Source organism: Ovis aries, chromosome 7 (genome assembly GCF_016772045.2).
Source record: "Ovis aries strain OAR_USU_Benz2616 breed Rambouillet chromosome 7, ARS-UI_Ramb_v3.0, whole genome shotgun sequence".
In the NCBI taxonomy this organism is placed as follows: Eukaryota; Metazoa; Chordata; class Mammalia; order Artiodactyla; family Bovidae; genus Ovis; species Ovis aries.
The window spans coordinates 88,117,624-88,138,732 of NC_056060.1; the positions used below are offsets into that span (position 1 = coordinate 88,117,624).

General features: G+C 41.5%; 1 protein-coding gene and 1 long non-coding RNA gene across 17 annotated transcripts in view; one reads left to right on the forward strand and one right to left on the reverse strand.

Annotated features, from left to right (window-relative positions):
- NRXN3 (neurexin 3) overlaps window positions 1-21,109 on the forward strand; it is a 1,842,793-nt gene that overhangs the window by 670,194 nt on the left and 1,151,490 nt on the right. The window lies entirely within an intron of this gene.
- Window positions 2,564-21,109, reverse strand: part of LOC121820012 (uncharacterized) — a 31,477-nt gene continuing 12,931 nt past the window's right edge. The window contains exon 4 of one of the 2 annotated variants that reach the window (XR_009601312.1): window positions 2,564-3,503. This is a non-coding gene — a long non-coding RNA (uncharacterized LOC121820012). The remainder of the gene's footprint in view (window positions 3,504-21,109) is intronic. The other variant, XR_006060481.2, reaches the window with a different exon arrangement.

A 21,109-nucleotide genomic window follows, 5' to 3' on the forward strand; every position in this document is an offset into this window, starting at 1 on the left:
TTGATCCCTCCCTGTCTTACCCGCTGGTCACCATGTGTTTATTTTCTGCATCTGTAACTCTCTTCTATTTTATAGGTTAGTTCATTTAGACCCTGTTTTTAGACTTCACAAGTGAAATCATATTATATTTGTGTCTATTTGACTGACTTCACTTAGTATGACAATCTGTAGGTCCATCCATGTTGCTTCAAATGGCATTATTTCATTCCTTTTAAAGATTGAGTAATATTCCGTTGTGTATGTATATGTATCAGAGAAGGGAATGCAACCCACTCCAGTATTCTTGCCCAGGAAATCCCATGGACAGAGAAGCCTAGCAAATTATATAGGCCATGGAGTTGCAAACTTAGCGACTAAACAACAGCAACAATGTGTGCACATATGCCACAACTTCTTTATTCATTCCTCTGTTGATGGACATTTAGATTGCTCTCATGTGGAGAAGGCAATGGCACCCCCACTCCAGTACTCTTGCCTGGAGAATCCCATGGACAGAGGAGCCTGGAAGGCTGCAGTCCATGGGGTCACTGAGAGTCAGATACGACTGAGTGACTTCACTTTCTCATGCATTGCAGAAGGAAATGGCAACCCACTCCAGTGTTCTTGCCTGGAGAATCCCATGGACAGAGGAGCCTGGAAGGCTGCAGTCTATGGGGTCGCTGAGGGTTGGACCCGACTGAGCGACTTCACTTTCACTTTTCACTTTCGTGCATTGGAGAAGGAAATGGCAACCCACTCCAGTGTTCTTGCCTGGAGAATCCCAGGGACAGGGGAGCCTCGTGGGCTGTCGTCTCTGGGGTCGCATAGAGTTGGACACGACTGAAGCGACCTAGCCGCATGTGGAGAAGGCAATGGCACCCCACTCCAGTACTCTTGGCTGGAAAATCCCATGGATGGAGGAGCTTGGTGGGCTACAGTCCATGGGGTTGCTGAGAGTCAGACACGACTGAGTGACTTCACTTTCTCATGCATTGCAGAAGGAAATGGCAACCCACTCCAGTGTTCTTGCCTGGAGAATCCCAGGGACGGGGGAGCCTGGTGGGCTGCCGTCTATGGGGTCGCACAGAGTCGGATATGACTGAAGCGACTTAGCAGCACTAGCAGCATGTCCTGGTTATTGTAAATAGTCCTGTGGTGAACATTGGGGTGCCTTAGTTTTTTCAAAGTATGGATTTCTCTGGATATATGCCCAGGAATGGGATTGCTGAATTATATGGCAGATTCAGTTCAGTTCAGTTGCTCATTCGTGTACGACTCTTTATGACCCCCTGAAACGCAGCATGCCAGACCTCCCTGTCCATCACCAACTCCTGGAGTCCACCCAAACCCATGTCCATTGAATATGGCAGATTAGCAAAAATTAATAGTTCTAATATTAAAGGTTGGCAAAGAGGAGGAGCTTTGAGAATCTTCATATCCTAAATAGTGGGAGTGAGAAATAGGCAACCACTTTGGAGTACAGTTTGGCATTGAAATTAAGCAAGACTTTGACTTAATTAGTGTACATCTACATAAATGCTTTAGAGAGACTTTCAAATAAGTGCATACTTAGATAGTTGGATTTCCCTGGTGGCTCAGATGGTAAAGCATCTGTCTAAAATATGGGAGACCTGGGTTTGATCCCTGGGTTGGGAAGATTCCCTGGAGAAGGAAATGGCAACCCACTCCAGTACTCTTGCCTAGAAAATCCCATGGACGAAGGAGCCTGGTGCACATGGGGTCACAAAGAGTTGGACACGACTGAGCGACTTCACTTTCTTTCTTTCTCTAGGTAGTTACGACAGTGTACATTGGAACATTGCTTGCAATGTTAAAAAAAAAAAATTAGCCATCTAAATCAATGTGAGAGAACATAAAAGAATAGTAGGTCTCAGTACAATTGAATCGCATTCAGCAGTGGAACAAAACAAACTAGAGCTGCATTGGTGATCCTCAAAGTCATAGTCTCAGTTGGAAAAAGCAAGTTATGCAATCAGGGACTTCCTCAATGGCTCAACAGTAAAGAATCTGCCTGCAATGCAGGAGACACAGGAGTTGAAGTTTCAATACCTGGGTTGGAAAGATCCGTTGGAGGAGGAAATGGCAACCTACTCCAGTATTCTTGCCTGAAAAATCCCCTGGACAGAGAAGCCTAATGGGTTACCGTCCATAGGGCTACAAAGAATCAGACTCAACTCAGCACACAGTTCAGAGGTAACAGAATGATGCCTTTGTATAAAATTTATAAACATGTTCTATAATCCAAAATACTTTACGTAAAGATGTATGTGTGCGCTCAGTCATGTCTGACTCTTTGCGACCCTATGGACTGTTGTCTTCCAGGCGCCTCTGTCCATGGGATTCTCCAGGCAAGAATACTGAAGTGGGTTGCCATGCCCTCCTCCAGGGAATCTTCTTGACCCAGGGATCGAACCTGTGTCTCCTGCTTTGGCAGGTGTATTCTTTACCACTGAGCTACCTGGGAAGTCCTATGTAAAGATCCATATATATATATATATATATATATATATATAAATATAAAATTAAAACAAGCCTGGATATGATGAACTTCCCAGGACAAATGTTACTTCTGGTAAGAGAGGAAATGGGACTGCTGCAAGGGGGCCTTACCTGTGTTTGTAATATTTTATTTCTTCAAAAAGAATCTGAAACAAATACGGTAGAATATTAGGGGAAAAAACCTAAATTTAGGTACATGGAAATTTATTATTATTTCTATTTGTTTGAATGAAACATTTCAAAATTAAAGACCACTTAGCCCCACTGAGCCCGTGGATGCTGAGTGATCAGGTTTATTCATTAAGTTCCTGCATTTCCTGCTGTCAATGGGACCGATTAAAATTATATATGACCGAATAGCGTAACTATTCAGACTCTTTGAGAAAGTGTCAAAATAGTGAATGTTAAATTCTGAAATGGCAAGGGCCAACTCTAGACATGCAAAACCACCTGACGACTAAAAGGATACAAATTAAAATAAAGTAAATGCTATTTGATAATAGAGTTCACAAGATTCTGTATTCTCTCCTTCCCCCATAAAATAAGACCAGAGAATTGGCGTTCGCCCTCCTGATGGATTATCTGTCTATATGAGCAGCTGCCAGCCTGAAACACCCTACAGGGTAATATAAACCAGAATAAAGCAAAACCTGCTCATGTGAAGGGAAATGAATACTCCACAAAATGGTTACACCTTCCCAGATACATCCTTCAGCTCCCCAAACAGCTTTTCCATCCTTGACCTTCTCATCGGAAACCCCTCCTTCAGCAGTTCACGCAGCTCTGCAAATGTTAGGGTGACATTTGGACTGGGCTCGCGTGATCAGTTCGCTTGAGTGTCTGTGCTCCCCCAGGGGCCTGCCAGGCTCCAGAAGAGCGGTATTAGCCTTGCAGGCCTTACCTCCCAGAGCTAGCAATAACATTTACCAGCTACAGTTTTCTCCATCTTCAAATATTTCCTCTGGCTCACGTGATGGCGATCCAGCTCCTCCATAGACTGGGACCTAAAGAGAGTGGTTGAGAGAGAGGGAAGCCCTCCTTTAAGAACTTTTAACATTTACCTTTCATTAAAGATTGTACTTGTGTTTTAATTGGGCTTTCCTCCTAGGATTTTGACATGTTTGCGGAAAGTTAGTTACTAAAATTGCATTCCTAGTGGGGGTGGGGGCACATCCCTTTGATTTTTATCTTGTCAGTGGAAACTGAAAAAAAAAAACTGCATCTGGTTGGTGAGGAATGGGATGTGAGTGTCCACCTGAAATCTGTAAGAATCCAGACGTGGCAAGGAAATTATACAATTCTTAATCATAACTTAGAAAACAATTTTGGAGCCTTGCTATGCTTAATACACACCTAGGAATGGGCTAGTCAAGACTTAAAGTCAGAATGGCCTCTCTTCTTTGTTGTATAAATGTCTGAATGGGTGATGGAATTGATTAGGAATGAATTGACTGTCTTCCCAACAGCCTAATGAGCTATGTACTTATCATCCTATTTCATTAGTGAGGAAACTGAGGCCCAGAGAGATTAACTTGTTGAGTTGTCACGCTAGCTCATGTCAGGTCTTATATACAGAGCATAATTACGCTGCTATAATCTGTACTGATAGAGGTACGTGCATGTCAAAATGTGACAACAGGCACTAGCAGGGAAATTCAAAATGAATAAGAACACAATAGAATTCCAATTAATAAATGTAGAAGGAGAGAGGGCAAGAGAGGATCACCATTAGGCAGATACTGCAGTAATGAATGTTGCAGATAAGATACATCAATAACGATGACCCTATATGCAAAACAGCAAAAGAGACACAGATGTAAAGAACAGTCTTTTGGACTCTGTGGGAGAAGGTAAGGGTGGGATGATTTGAGGGAATAGCATTGAAACATGTATATTACCAGTCTAGTTCAATGCATGAGACAGGGTGCTCAGGGCCAGTGCATTGGGATGACCCAGAGGGATGGATGGGATGGGGAGGGAGGTGGGAAGGGGGTTCAGGATGGGGGCACGTGTATACCCATGGCTGATTCATGGCAATGTATGGCAGGAACCAGTACACTATTGTAAAGTGGTTAGCCTACACTTAAATAATTAAAAAAACAAAAAAAACTACTTCTAGTTACATACCACACACAAGAAAAAAAGATCCATCAATGGATGCTAAAATTAGTGGGTGAAAATTTGAGAATAATCAGCATTTGCCTGGGCTCATAGTATCTTCCACGAGATATTTCTCAAGGATGAAAGGAAAAGGCAGGTATATAACTGTTCTTTTTACTTGAAAGACCTGGGAGATACCAACTTAACCAAGTAACCAAGGAAACATCACCAGTAAAATGACATGTCAGCATCATGAACCCCTTGATATAATGCACTAAGAAGGACACAATGTCAGTGTCATGGTAGTCTTTCCAAAATGCATAACCTCACACCAATCAAAGAAGCATTCAGTTCAGTTCAGTCGCTCAGTCGTGTCTCACTTTACGACCCCATGAACTGCAGCATGCCAGGCCTCACTGTCCATCGCCACTCCCGGAGTTCACTCTGACTTACGTCCATTGAGTCAGTGATGCCATCCAGCCATCTCATCCTCTGTCGTCCCCTTCTCCTCCTGCCCTCAATCCCTCCCAGCATCAGAGTCTTTTCCAATGAGTCAACTCTTCGCATGAGGTGGCCAAAGTACTGGAGTTTCAGCTTTAGCATCATTCCTTCCAAAGAACACCCAGGACTGATCTCCTTCAGAATGGACTGGTTGGATCTCCTTGCAGTCCAAGGGACTCTCAAGAGTCTTCTCCAACACCACAGTTCAAAAGCATCAATTTTTCGGCGCTCAGCCTTCTTCACAGTCCAACTCTCACATCCATACATGACCACTGGAAAAACCATAGCCTTGACTAGACTGACCTTAGTGGGCAAAGTAATGTCTCTGCTTTTGAATATGCCATCTAGGTTGGTCATAACTTTCCTTTCAAGGAGTAAGTGTCTTTTAATTTCATGGCTGCAGTCACCATCTGCAGTGATTTTGGAGCCCCCCAAAATAAAGTGTGACACTGTTTCCACTGTTTTCCCATCTATTTCCCATGAAGTGATGGGACCAGATACCATGATCTTTGTTTTCTGAATGTTGAGCTTTAAGCCAACTTGTTCACTCTCCTCTTTCACTTTCATCAAGAGGCTTTTTAGTTCCTCTTCACTTTGTGCTATAAGGATGGGCAAACCCAAATTGAAGTCAGTTGATAAAATATCTGACCGGTACTCTTTAAAAGGACAGGAAAAACAGGAAAGATGGAAGGATCAATATATAGTGGAGAATACTAAGGAGAAATAACAGCTAATGCAATATAAGATCCTGAAATAGAAAAAGAACACATGTGGAAAAAGCCATAAAATTGAAAAAGATCTGAAGTTTACTTAAAGTATTGTATCAATGTTAATTTCCTATTATTTATACTCAAACTATTGTTATGTAAGGTATTAGCATTAGCGATGTAGGGTGAGAGGTATGAGAATGCTTGGTATAATTTTTGCAGCTTTTCTATAAGTATGTAAGTTTGAAATAAAATATTTGAAAAAAAATAAAACAGGAACAGAAACAGAAAAATGAACACGAAGTGTATTTGCCTTCAGATTTGCTTACAGCATGATGAGACATGCAAAGAGGTAAATTAAAATAAAAGGCACACAAAAATAGTCTTGCACGCAGTGCCCGTAATATGAGTGTACACTGCAGAAAGGGGCCATGGAGACGTGGTTGATCTCCACTGTGATGGGAGTGCAGGAAGCCAGGATAGACTGCTTAGAGAAGAGGTTGCTTGAGGTGGCTTTTTTTTTAAAAAAAAAACTATCTGTTTTACTGAGAACCTATATGGGCCGGCCATTCATCTAGAAAGTAGTTACTTGGTAGTAAACAATGAAAACAGTACCGCCTTCATGGAGCTTGCATTATAGAAGGAGGTGTCAGAGAAACACATGAATGAAAAACTGATATTTTCAGTGCTGGGATTAAAACATAAATGATCTAATATGATAGAACACACGTGGAGAAATGGGGAGTTAGGTAGGATGATGGGGAAATATCTTTCTGACCAGTGGCTAGTTAGGCTGTTAAGGCCAAGGTATGAATGAGGAGCTAGCTATGCAAAAAATTTAAGGAGCAAGTAGTTCTATGCTGAAGTACAGGTTGGCTGGATTCCTGACCACAACACCAAATTGCTGTATCCTATTCATTAAGACAAAGAGAGGACAGTGTGCTGGGCTGTAATGGACAAGAGAATAATAGTGGAAGTTGAGCTGCAAAAGTAGGTTGAGCAGTTGACTTTAAGTCCAACCTGGCATATTTTTGAGTAAATGGTGGTTTCACTAATAATTACACCAGGACAATAGAAATAAAATAGAACTGTCTGGGCTAAACCTAGACATATGGTCACCTGATAGAGAAGAAACAAGTCATGTAGGACTTTGTGAGTCAAGGAGGGAGTACAAATGTATTCTAAGTGCATTAGGGAGGCATGGGAAGGGATAGCAGGGGAAGGAAGTGATTTCTTTGGCTGCCAAGTGGAGAATAGATTATTGAGAGCAAAGAATGGAAGTGCGGGAAAAATTGGAAGTCTGGCTAGCAGAGAGAGAATGGAGGCTTGAGCTAAGGAAGTAGACATGGAAAAGGAGATTTGCTTAGTTTTGAAAGTAGAGTCAGTGAGTTTTCTTACTCTTGGTAGCTAGGACAGGACTAACCATGATGGTGTGATCACTCACCTAGAGCCAGACATCCTTGAATGCAAAGTCAAGTGGGCCTTAGGAAGCATCACTATGAACAAAGCTAGTGGAGGTGATGGAATTCCAGTTGAGCTCTTTCAAATCCTAAAAGATGATGCTGTGAAAGTGCTGCACTCAATATGCCAGCAGATTTGGATAACTAGGCAGTGGTCACAGGATTGGAAAAGATCACTATTCCTTCCAGTCCCAAAGAAAGGCAGTGCTAAAGAATGTTCAAACTGCTGCACAATTGTACTCATTTCACACGCTAGCAAAGTAATGCTCAAAATTATCCAAGCTAGACCTCAGCAGTATGTGAACCGAGAATTCCAGATGTTCAAGGTGGATTTAGAAAAGGCAGAGGAACCAGAGATCAAATGGCCAACATCTGTTGGGTCATAGAAAAAGCAAGAGAATTCCAGAAAGATATGTTTCTGCTTCATTGACTATGCTAAAGCCTTTGACTATGTAGATCACAACAAACTGGAAAATTCTTAAAGAGATGGGAATACCAGACCACCTGACCTGCCTCCTGAAAAATCTGTTTGCAGGTCAAGAAGCAACAGTTAGAACCAGACAGGAAACAATGGACTGATTCCAAATTGGGAATGGAATATGTCAAGGTGGTGTATTGTCACCCCACTTATTTAACTTATATGCAGAGTACATCATGAGAAATGCCGGGCTAGATGCAGTATAAGCTGGAATCAAGATTTCCGAGAGAAATATCAATAACCTCAGATATGCAGATAAGTCAGTAAGTAAGTGAAAGCCACTCAGTCGTTTCCAACTCTTTGCGACCCCGTGGACTATACAGTCCATGGAATTCTCCAGGCTAGAATACTGGAGTAGGTAGCCTTTCACTTCTCCAGGGGATCTTCCCAACCCAGGGATTGAGCCCAGGTCTCCCACATGCAGGTGGGTTCTTTACCAGCTGAGCCACAAGGGATGCCCATGACACCACCTTTATGACAGAAAGTGAAGAGGAACTGAAGAGCCTCTTGAAAAAAGTGAAAGAGGAGAGTGAAAAAGTTGGCTTAAAACTCAACATTCAAAAAACTAAGATCTTGGCATCTGGTCCCATCACTTCATGGCAAATAGATAGGGAAACAATGAAAGCAGTGACAGACTTTATTTTTTTGGTCTCCAAAATCACTGCAGATTATGACCACAGCCATGAAATTAAGATGCTTGGTCCTTGGAAGGAGAGCTATGACCAACCTACACAGCATGTTAAAAAGCAGAGACATTACTTTGCTGACAAAGGTCTATCAACAAAGCTATGGTTTTTCCAGTGGTCATGTATGGATGTGAGAGTTGGACCAGAAAGAAAGCTGAGCTCTGAAGAATTGATGCTTTTGAACTGTGGTGCTGGAGAAGACTCTTGAGAGTCTGTTGGACTACAAGGAGATCCAAACAGTCTATCCTAAAGGAGATCAGTCCTGAATATTCATTGGAAGGACCGATGCTGAAACTGAAGCTCCAGTACTTTGGCTACCTGATGTGAAGAGCTGACTCATTGGAGAAGACACTGATGCTGGGAAAGACTGAAGGCAGGAGGAGAAGGGGATAACAGAGGATGAGATGTTTGGAAGGCATCACCAACTCGATGGACATGAGTTTGAGCAAGCTCTGGGAGCTGGTGATGGACAGGGAAGCCTGGAGTGCTGCAGTCTGTGGGGTTGCAAAGAATTGGACAGGACTGAGCAACTGAACTATACTGAACCAGTTAGTTAGGAATTGTAGAACATTCCATATGAAGGGAATGGCAAGAAGAGACTCACAGGGGTGGCTCATATTCTAAAAGCCCATACTGTTTTTATGGGAAAATTAAAGGGGTGCAGAAGGACAGGTGACTCTGTTGGAGATATGACTGTGGCCAGATAATCAAAGACTTAGAATCCAGTGCTAATCAGTAGATATTGTGATGCCATTGAAAGCATTTGACTTGAAAGTGACGTGGTTTGGTTTGTTTTAGAAAAATGACGCTCACTCACCTATCAGGAACATAAAAGGATAAAAGAGAAAAGGAACCCTCAAAACAGAGATACCTTCTGCTAGTTAGAGAAATATACAAAAACCAGAAACATTTCCAGGGTGGTATAATAAGGTGAGGGACCTTTTATTTCTACTGGAGGCTGTCTGTGCATTCATCAGACACACCCTTGAAGGTCTAGTGGTTTTTACAATATAATTAAGTGTTGACTCAGGGACTGCAAGATAGTGTCACTGAGTCATAAAGAAGTTCCAGGTGGAAAACTTTAGGGACAAATTAACGTCATGTACCATGTAACTTTCTTCTTCTGCTCCAGTGCTATTCTTGGCCCGCTCGTTTTTAAGTTTTAGCAATCTCTCTCAGACTAGTGCGCCTCACATGCAATTTTGGCAAGCTAAGCATGGTGGCGGAGCCAGATAACTTGTTCCCTGTAGACTTATAAACTCATGAGCTGTGGGGTGGTAATATAATTTACAGTACACTTTGCCAGCCCTGTAAAACAGCTTTCTGTTTATAGGGGATTGGGGGCCTGACAAGAAGAAGTCTTTATAGCTTAATCAGAGCTGTGTTCTCCATAGTTACTGCAGCAGCAGCCTATTTAAGATGCTTCCTAGTCATCTGTCAGACAGTTACAACTTCTTTAGAAAATTTGGCAAACTAGGCATAACATCAGTCTTTGCTCAATAGCCACACTGATATCCTCTTACCTTAGAAAGTAGTAACCCCAGCATGCACCTTCATCTTTTGTGACAAAGGAATTGAGACATAGTTGTTAGATATTCCATAGCTGTGGCTTTTGCCTTGATAAAAATTATCTGAGATTACCCTTCCAAAATTCTTATAAAATGATATTGATAGAAGGCTTGAGAATAGACTAATCAGCGTGCTGCCAGCTGTGAACATAGTCACATGGTTATCTTCCTGTAGATTTTTTTTCTCCTTAGTATGTGATAGTAGCTACTTGACATTTGTATCACTGGGCTAACAGGTTTTCTTCTATTCAGCCATTGCCCTCAGGAGACTATAGCTAAATGTTAAAGTTGTACAAATGGGAACTTTGTCCATTTCTAGATCCCAAGTCTAGAACAATGCTGGAGAACATAATAGGCACTAAAATACTATATGTTAAAAATAAATAAGCACAACTATTGACTTAAAAACATGCCATAATGATCTGGAAATGAATACCACAGGTCATGTAGCAGAGCATGTTCTACTGAGCAAGAATTGGCAGAGGGGTCAGTGGACTGATGTGTCAACCTTAGACATTATGTAGACATTATGTAACATTATGTATGTTAACATTCCCTGTAACAGCATTCTAAATTTTGTAAAACTATGTAGAACTTAATTCCAAGGGTAGTTTATTAACCTTGGAATAAACTATTGACTCTCGTATTCTACTGTACACGGATGTGGAGCTGTGAGATGTCTCTCTGTTAATTCTCTTAATTACATCCATTAGAAAAAAATATCTTTTAATTCATCTTCATCGTGAATTGGGCTTCCCAGGTGGTGCTAGTGGTAAAGAACCTGCCTGCCAATGCAGGGGCCATGGATGCAGGCTCCATCACTGGGTCAGGAAGATCCCCTGGAGGAGCGCATGGCAACCCCCTCCAGTATTCTTACCTGGAGAATCCCATGGACAGAGAAGCCTGGTGGGCTACAGTCCATCGGGTCACAAAGAATCAGAGACAGCTGAGCGACCTAGCATGCACACATGCCATCATTGTAAACTGGGTGTAATGTCTGGCACAGTTCTTCTGTATTTCCATTATGTAGATAACTCTGCCTAAGTCGTGTTGGAAGTATAATACCTTGTATGTATGTCATATATATATATATCCTGTATACATAGGACTTCCGTGGTGGCTCAGACAGTAAAGAATCCACTTGCAATACAGGAGGCCTGGGTTCGATCCCTGGGTTGGGGAAGGAAATGGCTACCCACTCCACTCTTCTTGCCAGAGGACCCTGGCAACAGTCCTTGGGGTTGCAAAGAGTTGGACACAACTAACTGAGAGACTAAGCATGCACCACTAAATACATATGATATACGCATATCATATATAGTTGTCAACAGTACTGTGAACCACGTGCTTCAATAGATCTTTAAGTAGTTAAATACACACACACACACACACACACATATGTACCTACACACACACACACACACACACACACACACACACACACACGTATGCCTATTGATTCAACTGTTTCAGATTATTGCTAATTTTGTACAGCCTGATTTTGGAAGTAGGGTCCCAAAGAGGAAAAAAAATCAGGTTATTAATAAGCTTTTTAAGAAAAAAAGGCAAAGCTTTTCAGTATTGCTTCAGTTTCCTCAGTTTTGAAATTAAGATTTGAATGCAGGTAAATTTAAGTTTCTGAGTCTAAATTTTGTGCAATTCAAAGGAATAATCTTACAACTTCTGTGCTCTTTTTTTCTGATAAAATCGGAAGAGACTGATTCTACTTTAATCAGTTAATTCGACTTCTGAAAACTTCTTCACTGGCTTGACTCTTTTAGATGTATTTTATAGTCCTAGACAATTTGACTTTGGTTCGTGTTGAAGTACAGTCTCAGTATCAACTTACAAATTTCCATACATAACTGATGTTTGTTGAGTTGGTTCATTGGAGAACAGTTGACAGGCAGAAAGTGTCTTCTCTTTTGCTGCCCTGAAAAACTGGTTTCTCTGGTCTGGCTTGAGACAGCAATGGAGTAGTCACATTCCAGTGAGCAGAGCTGTGAGCAGAACAATTCTCTGCACCTTCAACCCAGTTAATTGGAAATGAAAACACCAAAACTAGCCTGAGAAACACAGTAAGGACATGCATGCAAGTTGGCCATTAATCACTTAACTGTGTCTGCTCAACACTCTTGTCTAACGTTGTTCTAGAATAAACTAAACATGATAAGTATACAGATCCATTCCATGCCTGCAAATCAGTCATTCCCAGTGATGGATCAGAGGTAAAATTTTTTATTCAAATTTTTAATAACCAAATATCACTAGTGATAACGAGAGCACATGTATTCTCTGGAATACTAACAGGAAGAATATGACAAAGGGAGGCTACAAGCTTCGGGCAAAGATGAAAATCTACAGAAATAGAGCTGTCTGATTTTCAGGATGGAAAGCATAGCTGGATGTCAGGTTCAACCACTGAACATAGTCTGCCTATGACTGTTATGAACCGTGCTTATTATCGAAAGTGAATAGTGAGACTCTGGGGTTCTTGAATGCAGTCTCTACCATTATTATGAAAGTCGACCTCGGCTTCCCTGATGGTCCAGTTAGTTAGGAATCTGCCTTGCGATACAGGGGACACAAGTTCAATTCCTAGTTTGGGAAGATCCCACATGCTGAGGAAGCCCATGTGCTGCAACTGCTGAGCCCACTAGTCTGTGAGCTGCAACTCCTGAAGCCTGCATGCCTACAGCCCGTGCTCTGCAACAAGAGAAGTCACTGCAGTGAGAGGCCTGAACATCGCAACAAAGAACAGCCCCCGCCCGACGCAACTAGAGAAAGCTTATGTGCATCAACGAAGACCCAGCATGGCCAATAAATAAAATATATTAAAAAGAAAGTAGACCCATTGGATAGAGAATTTGAGATCAAAGGAAAGCAGATGTCTACCTTAATTCTCTATTTAGCCAAAGTAGACTGTGTAATAAAGGGAAAGATTAGCAAAGCACTGTATTTAGCTCTTTACTTACAAGGGAAGCCTGGTGTGCTTGGGGTTGCAAAGAGTTGGACATGACTGAGTGACTGAACTGAACTACACTTCGTGGAGTTCTTTCAAATGTATTTTCTTAAATGATTTTTGGAAATGATTGAAGGTTTACATAAAGGAAAAGGGAAGTCTGAGAATGGGTGACGTTCCTAAGGCTGCATGCCCATGAGACGTGGAGCTGGGATGCAGTGTTGGCTTCCAGACACCTTGGCCCTTTCTGCTGGTTATTGCTGCCTCTGATATGGAAATATGCACATGTGAAAGCAATGGGTCATCTCTAGACTTTAGGGAAATTAAGACACATGTGTATGCACATAGGCATGTAACATTCATTGAGGACCTGTTAATATCAGATGTCTGGATCGATTAGTAGTCATGCTCTTGGCCACCCCTTTGTGATGAGTAGCTTTTCTTTGAAACCCTGGATCCATTCTCCCATCTCCACTAATACTTTCCCATTGGGCTTTGTACCCTGGAAGGTACCCTATAGGGACAGCATTAACAGCCCCTCTTACCCATCTGTATTCTGATTGAGTTTGCCCAATGGAAAGCAGGCAAGAAAGATGAGAAGAAATGATGAGAATGAGATCCAGATAGTTAATTTCTTGTCTGTGTCCCTCTGACACGATTACCCACTGCTGTGCCCCTTGATGTTAGCCCACGGTCTGTGAGGCACTCAGTGTACCCTTGTTCTCTCCCTCTCCCCCTCCTGCATCATTTTTCTGGCAGTTGACTTTCCCCTTGCTCTGTCAGGCCTCAGGGTAGTAGTAATAATAATTGGGGTTTGCTTTTAATAACCCTGGATACCATATTACCTCTGGAGAGTTCATTCTTCCCTGTCTCTACCTTTGTAAAACCTTCATAGCTTTATTAAACCTTCATCAAATGACTTCATTTGAGTGGGGCATCTATATCCTCTTAGTATCCTGGCTGATTCAGTTTATTATACATGTTACAGATGTGGAAACCGAAGCTCAATAATGTTTCACTGTAAAATAACTTGCAGACCTAGGACTTCCCTGGTGGTCCAGTGGTTAAGACTCTGTGCTTCTAAAGCCAGGGGGCCTGGATTTGATCCTTGGTCAGGGAACTAAGATTATCTCACACACCAGCACAGCCAAAAAAAAAAAAAAAAAACTTGCAAATCTAGGATTCTACCCAGATTTTCTGACTCCAGGCTTACATGCTCATAGTGACAGCCCACTGAGCAATGATTTTGAACAGGTGTAATTGTTGTTTAGTTGCTAAGTGGTGTCCGACTCTTTTGTGACCCCATGGACTGTAGCCCACCAGACTCTACTGTCCGTGGGATTTCCCAGACAAGCATTGTGGAGTGGGATGCCATTCCTTTCTCCAGGGGATCTTCCCAACCTGGGGATGGAACCTGAGTCTCCTGCATTTATTGGCAGGTGGATTCTTTACCACTGAGCTATTAGGGAAGCCCATAGGTATAATTACATATGTGCAATTATAGTCCTGCACAATAGAGCTTTGTTGAACTGACTCAGAGTCAGATCAATTCTGAGAAACATACCACCATCATTTATAAATACTGTGTTTTGAAATTTCATAATATGCTCGCAAAATAAAGCAATGGCAGTAGTATCTGGAGGAAAATTAAGTAAGATTGCATCTAGTCTCTCACCACACCATTCTGCCTTCCCTGCATCACCAGAGTTAGCTTAAAAAGCCAGTCCTGTCAGATCACTTCCTATCTTAAAAGTCATCTCTGTTGACTAACATCCGAACTCTGTAAGTGTGGTTATCTGTTAGGATAGACCCTCTCTATCTCCCTTCAGTCTTAACTTTACTATTCCAATCCATACCCTCTAGTCCATATGGAATCAGTGTGGTTCTCATTGGGTGGGGGCCAGGGGGTGCTGATTTTTTCTCCAAGAGGCTTTTGACAATGTCTGGAGATACTTTGGTTTGTCTTGACTAAACAGGCTGCTACTAGCTTCTAGTGGGTGGAGGCCAGGGCCACTGCTAAGCCTCCTACAATGCACAGGCCAACTTCCACAACATCTGGTTCAGTATTATCGCTGTGGAGAAATCCTGTTCTACTTGAGGCATTTTTAATTCCTCCTGACGCTTGAGTTGGCTGCGTTATAATTACCATTTACCAGATGCTGCATCAAGCATTGTGTTTACTATATGATTTCATTTCATGCCTTTATCTGCTTTGCACCTGTACGTACGCTCCCTCAGCTGGAATGCCTTCTAATTCCTCCCTTTGTGGTTCACTCTTCCTCCTTCTTGAAACCTAGGTGATATACCCGCTCCCTAATGATGCTAGGTAAAGGTATAGATGCAAGTGCTAAATTCCCACAACACTTTGTTCAGCATTTTTTTTTTCTTTTCAAAGTAATTTTTTATCTTCACCTTAAAATGTAAATCTCTAAAATAAGTGATGTATGTTTTAATTGGAGAATAATTGCTTTACTGTGTCGTGCTGATTTGGAGTATAGCCACTTTACAATGTTGTGTTGGTTTCTACTGCTCAACAGAATGGATCGGCCATATATACGTATATATAGAGAGAGAATCACCTGTGCTATACAGAATGTCCTCATTAGTTATCTGCATGGTACCAATAGTGCATATGAATCAATCCTAGTCTCCCAGTTCCTCCCACTACCTCCCCTTTACCCCTTGGTATCCATATATTTATTCTCTATGTCTGTGTCTCTGTTTCTGCTTTGCAAATGAGATCATCTGTAGAATTTTTTCCAAATTCCGCATGTATGCGTTAGTATAAGGCATTTGTTTTTTTCCCTTTCTGTCTTACTGCACTCTGTATGGCAGTCTCTAAGTCCATCTGTGTCTCTGCAGATTACCCAGTTTTGTCCCTTTTATGGCTGAGTAATATTCCATTGTATATATGTACCATATCTTCTTTATCCATTCATCTGTTGATGGATATTTAGGTTGCTTCCACGTCTGGGCTGCTGCAAACAGTGCTGCTATGAACACTAGCTTTTTTCTTTCTGTAGTATGACAGTGTACCTGTTTGTGTCTGTAACACATGTCATTTTATCTGGCACACGTTAGATATTAGTCATTGAATGAATGAGCGAATATTACTGTAAGCAGTGGATATAGTTCTTTTGAAGAACTGTGTTATGTTAAATTTTTATAAATTAAGTCACATTTTGAATTCAGTGGGAAATTTTAAGATAAAGCTACATGAATTCTTTGAGCAAATGAACATTTTCTTGAAATTATGCCTCCTACAAACCAGGATTTCTTTTTTTTTAATTTTTGAATACTAAAATATGCAAATATACCTACTTTCTTTTCTTAAAGTAGAAAACATCCATCAAAATTTCTGTCATGGCTTTAGGGTGCTTTAATTGTTTGGGGATGGGAAGGCAGTCGGAGTGTCTATAACGGCAACATGATGTCGAGAATGTGAAAAGTTAGTTCTTCTCAGCCTTGTCCACCAGAGGGAGGAGATCACCTCGTAACAGTTATGATTCCCTGGAACTATTGGCTACTGTTGGGTCTGCTCAGAGCTAGAGATTTGTGTTGCTCCTGCTGCTGCAAAATACAGAATTAGAACCTGGCAGGCATTCCTGCATAGATTTGCACACTGTTTAAGATCGGCCCAGTTTGGTTAGAGAGGAAGCAATCTGTGTATTTTGGAAGCTTGGTTAGAATAAAACATACTTGGGGACTGTACGAGGCCATTCGCTGCAGGAGTGAGCAGGAGGAGGTCTTGAAGGTATGAAAAGAGAACCTGGGGGGGGAAGGTGATAGTTTATTGGTGCTTCGCTTACAAGGCTGACCAGGAAAGTACTTTCTTTCCACAGTAGATGGCTTAAGGGCCAGTGGGTAGTACTAGCAAGTCTGCTTGATATGCTAAGTGCAAAGTGAGACCTGGGAAGTCGACTACATGAGAGCACATTTTGCTAATTATTCATAGGACTGTGTTGATGTCAAGGGGCCTCACATCAATTGTGTTGTCTAGTACTTTTGTTTTATCTCTTCCCTATCTGTGCCTACCGGTCTGGCTTTCTCCTTTAGGACTATAGGAAATGTAAGTGGTGTCACTTCCTCGTATGTGTGAGCAAGAACTTCTGTACCATTCACTTCTTACAGTTCATTTTCCCTATAGTTTTCACTTCGCCTCTGAAGACCTCATCACATCAAAACAAGATATACTTGTAATAATATTAAAGAATGCTGCTTCGATTATTTCATATCTGTTTCTTTGGTGTTAGATGTAATGATTTGATTTTGAAAAAGCTCTAGGGGGATGGTAGGGGAAAGCTGCCTGCCAGAACTCCCTCTTTCAAGTTAAAAAGGAAAGAGTATACTAGCAAAATAATCATTAGCTCCAAGTAAGGAATGAAGCACAACTCCGTGTCATAGATCTCAAACAATAGGAGCAAGAGAAATGATTCTGAAGTCAAATCAAGAGAACTGGTCAACCATGATAAGGCTGCCAACCCTGCTTATGGCCCTCAGGTGTAGTACTGTTTAGATCATAAAAAATAAAATAGTTGAGAAATCTTTCTAAAATGCCTTTAGAGGGAAGGAAATAGACTGAGCAGATATTCTTATCTGGTCCTGCCTTTAAAGAATAATGGGAATGGCTGTGGGAGGCAAATGCATGTAGCAGAAACAGAAAATAGGACTGCGGATCAAGAGAGAAGTCACCAGGCTTAAGGGATCACAAGTCCTAATGTATCATCCCCCCACCACCCACCACCACGGCCTTGGAAGGCACTCTTCAAGTAGGTGGTATAGGACATTAACAAGGCTTCAGAAATGACACACAGCCCTGCAAGCTAAATGATGGTTACACACGGTCTTGATTGAGCCTTTCATTTCTCCCATCCACTTCCTTCCACATTGCCATCTCTCAACCTACAGGGAAAAAAAGTACATAGAACTAAAATTATGACGCCATTAAGTTGTATTTGATTTTGAGAAGCAATAAGTTACTGAAACTATATCTGAACAACTAGAAACTCTGGACAGAGCCACCTGAGTGTGGGCAAGAAAGACAATGGTAAGACATGCAAATACAAACCAGCAGCAAATATGATTTTAAAAAATAGATAGAGCTTAGAAAACTGAAGGAAGTTGATCTAGACGAAAACAAACCCAAGGGCAGAAAAATTTCTCACAGGCTGTATACTCTGTAGCTCATTTGCACTGCAGACTATTGTCAGAGAACTTAATTAATCCTGTAAGAATTCATCTCCCATGCTAGTAAGGTCATGCTTAAAGTCTTGCATGCTAGGTTTCAGTATTATGCGATCCAGGAACTTCCAGATGTCCAAGCTGGGTTTAGAAAAGGAAGAGGAACGAGAGATCAAAGTGCCAACATTCTTTGGACCATAGAGAAAGCTAGGAAATTCCAGCACAAACATCTACCTCTGTTTCATCGACTACGCCAAAGCCTTTGACTATATGGAGCTCAATAAACTGTGGAAAACTCTTAAAGAGATGGGAATACTAGACCATCTTACCCATTTCCTGAGAAACCTGTATGTGGGTCAAGAAGCAACAGTTAGAACCTTGTGTGGAACAACTGATTGGTTCAAGATTGAGAAAGAAGCATGGCAGGGCTGTCTGCTGTCACCCTGTTTGTTTAATCTATATGCTGAGCACATGGTGAGAAATGCCGGAATCAAGATACGTGGGAGAGACAGCAACAACCTCCTATATGTGGGTGCTTCAACTCTAAAGGCAGAAAGTGAAGAGGAACTAAAGAGCCTCTTGAGGAGGGTGAAGGAGGAGACTGAAAGGGCTGGCTTAAAACTAAATATTAAAACAAAGAAACAAACAAACAAACTAACTAAGATCATGGCATCTGGCCCCACTACTTCATGGCAAATAGAGGGGGAAAAGATGGTAGTGGAGACAGATTTCCTCTTCTTGGGCTCCGAAACCACTGTGGGTGGTGACTCCAGCCATGAAATCAGAAGCCATTTGCTTCTTGGCGGGAAAGCAATGATAAACCTAGACAGTGTGTTGAAAAGCAGAGATATTACTCTGCCGACAAAGGTCTGTATAATCAAGGCTATATGTACAGTTATGAGAGCTGGACCATAAAGAAGGTGGAGTGCTGAAGAATTGAAATGCCTTGGTCTGTGGTACTGGAGAAGACTCTGGAGAGTCCCTTGGATGGCAAGATCAAACCAGTCAACCTTAAGGGAAATCAGCCCTGAATGCTCTGTTGGAAGGACTGATGCTGAAGCTGAAACTCCAATAATTTGGTCATCTGATGCAAACAGCTGACTCATTGGAAAAGTCCCTGATGCTGGGAAAGATTGAGGGAAGAAGGAGAAGAGGGCATCAGAGGATGAGATCGCTCTATGGCCTCACCAATGCAATGGACATGAACTTGGGCAAACTTTGGGAGATGGTGAGGGAGAGGGAAGCTTGGCGTGCTGCAATCCATGAGGTCAACAAAGAATCAGACATGAATGGGTAACAAACAACAGCTTAAGAATTTGAAGAAAATGTAAAAAAACAGAGTGAATGGAAAAGGGGGATTGTATGTGGCACATCTGAGAGCCAAATGTGATCATATAACTTAATTGAAATAATTAGTAACAACCTGAGGGCAGAGGATACATGGCTAAATATTGATGTATCGACAGAAGGAAAAGCCTCCGCTCATCACAGTGAGTGCTGATGAAAAGTCAAAGAGATTAAATCCATCATAAGAAAACTAAGAGATATAGAGGACAGACAAGATAATTGAATCTCTGAAATAGAAAAGCAGTCCTTCAACAAAGAGATTACCTAAATTTCAAACCAAAATTTTGTTCTTAATATAAAGAACTAACTCTGAAGTTAAAAAATAGCATGATGGTATCTAAGAAAATCAGATATAGTGCATTTAACACTGAGATGTGTATGATTATGTTATTCACCTGACTGTTTAGAACAAGGATTAGAGTAGTTCATGGGTAAACTTCTTCATTATTTTCTTTTGAAAATAATGGGGATTTTGGTCACTAGCAATTCTGAAAGGACAGATAGATATATGATACTAGTAGCAATGAGTGAAATGGCAGACCAGGCAGACGTTTAGTGAGAAGAATCAGAGATAGAGAAAGTCAAAGTCTAGATGGTTGTACATATTTGCTGCACTCACATTAATTAGAGGAGGAGATGGGAAAGGCTTAAAAGTATTTCTAAAGTACATATACCTCCATCAGTAAGGGGGAAAGCCTATTGGCTCAAGGGGCTTAAGTACAGTTTCTCAACTGAATGAATGATAAGCTACATTTATTATCAGGGGAAACTCTTCAGGAACTAGGCTTAAAGGTAAAACTACATTTATCCTTGGTGAGATGGGCCGCAGGAATGTGCATGTTCCCAAGACTGACAGGAGGGGCAGCTTCCAACCGCTACTCCCGGGATGAACATGAGACAAAGTCTTAAACTTCCTGAGCTGTGAATCAGCCTCCAAGTCGCACAAATCCAACAGACAATGGATGAAAAATAACTGGCCAGGGGGTCTTAAGTATAATAGTTGAGCAGTAAGTGGCTTATACTGAGCCAAGAAAAACACCTAGGGAAACAGGCTAAAAAATAAAAAAGGGAAAAAAAATCTGAACAAGGACATCAGAACCTTCACATTGCTGGGAAAATATGTCACAGAATTAGTTTAGCCAGTGACCTGTATGCAGGTCAGGAAGCAACAGTTAGAACTGGACATGGGACAACAGACTGGCTCCAAATAGGAAAAGGAGTACATCAAGGCTGTATATTGTCACCCTGCTTATTTAACTTATATTCAGAGTACATCATGAGAAACGTTGGGCTGGAGGAATCATAAGCTGGAATCAAGATTGCCTGGAGAAATATCAATAACCTCAGATATGCAGATGACACCGCCCTTATGGCAGAAAGTGAAGAGGAACTAAAAGCCTCTTGCTGAAAGTGAAAGAGGAGAGTGAAAAAGTTGCCTTAAAGCTCAACATCCAGAAAATGAAGATCATGGTATCTGGTCCCATCACTCATTTCAAATAGATGGGGAAACAGTGGAAAGTGTCAAAGGTTATTTTGGGGGGCTCCAAAATCACAGCAGATGGTGACTGCAGCCATGAAATTAAAAGACGCTTACTCCTTGGAAGGAGAGTTATGACTAAC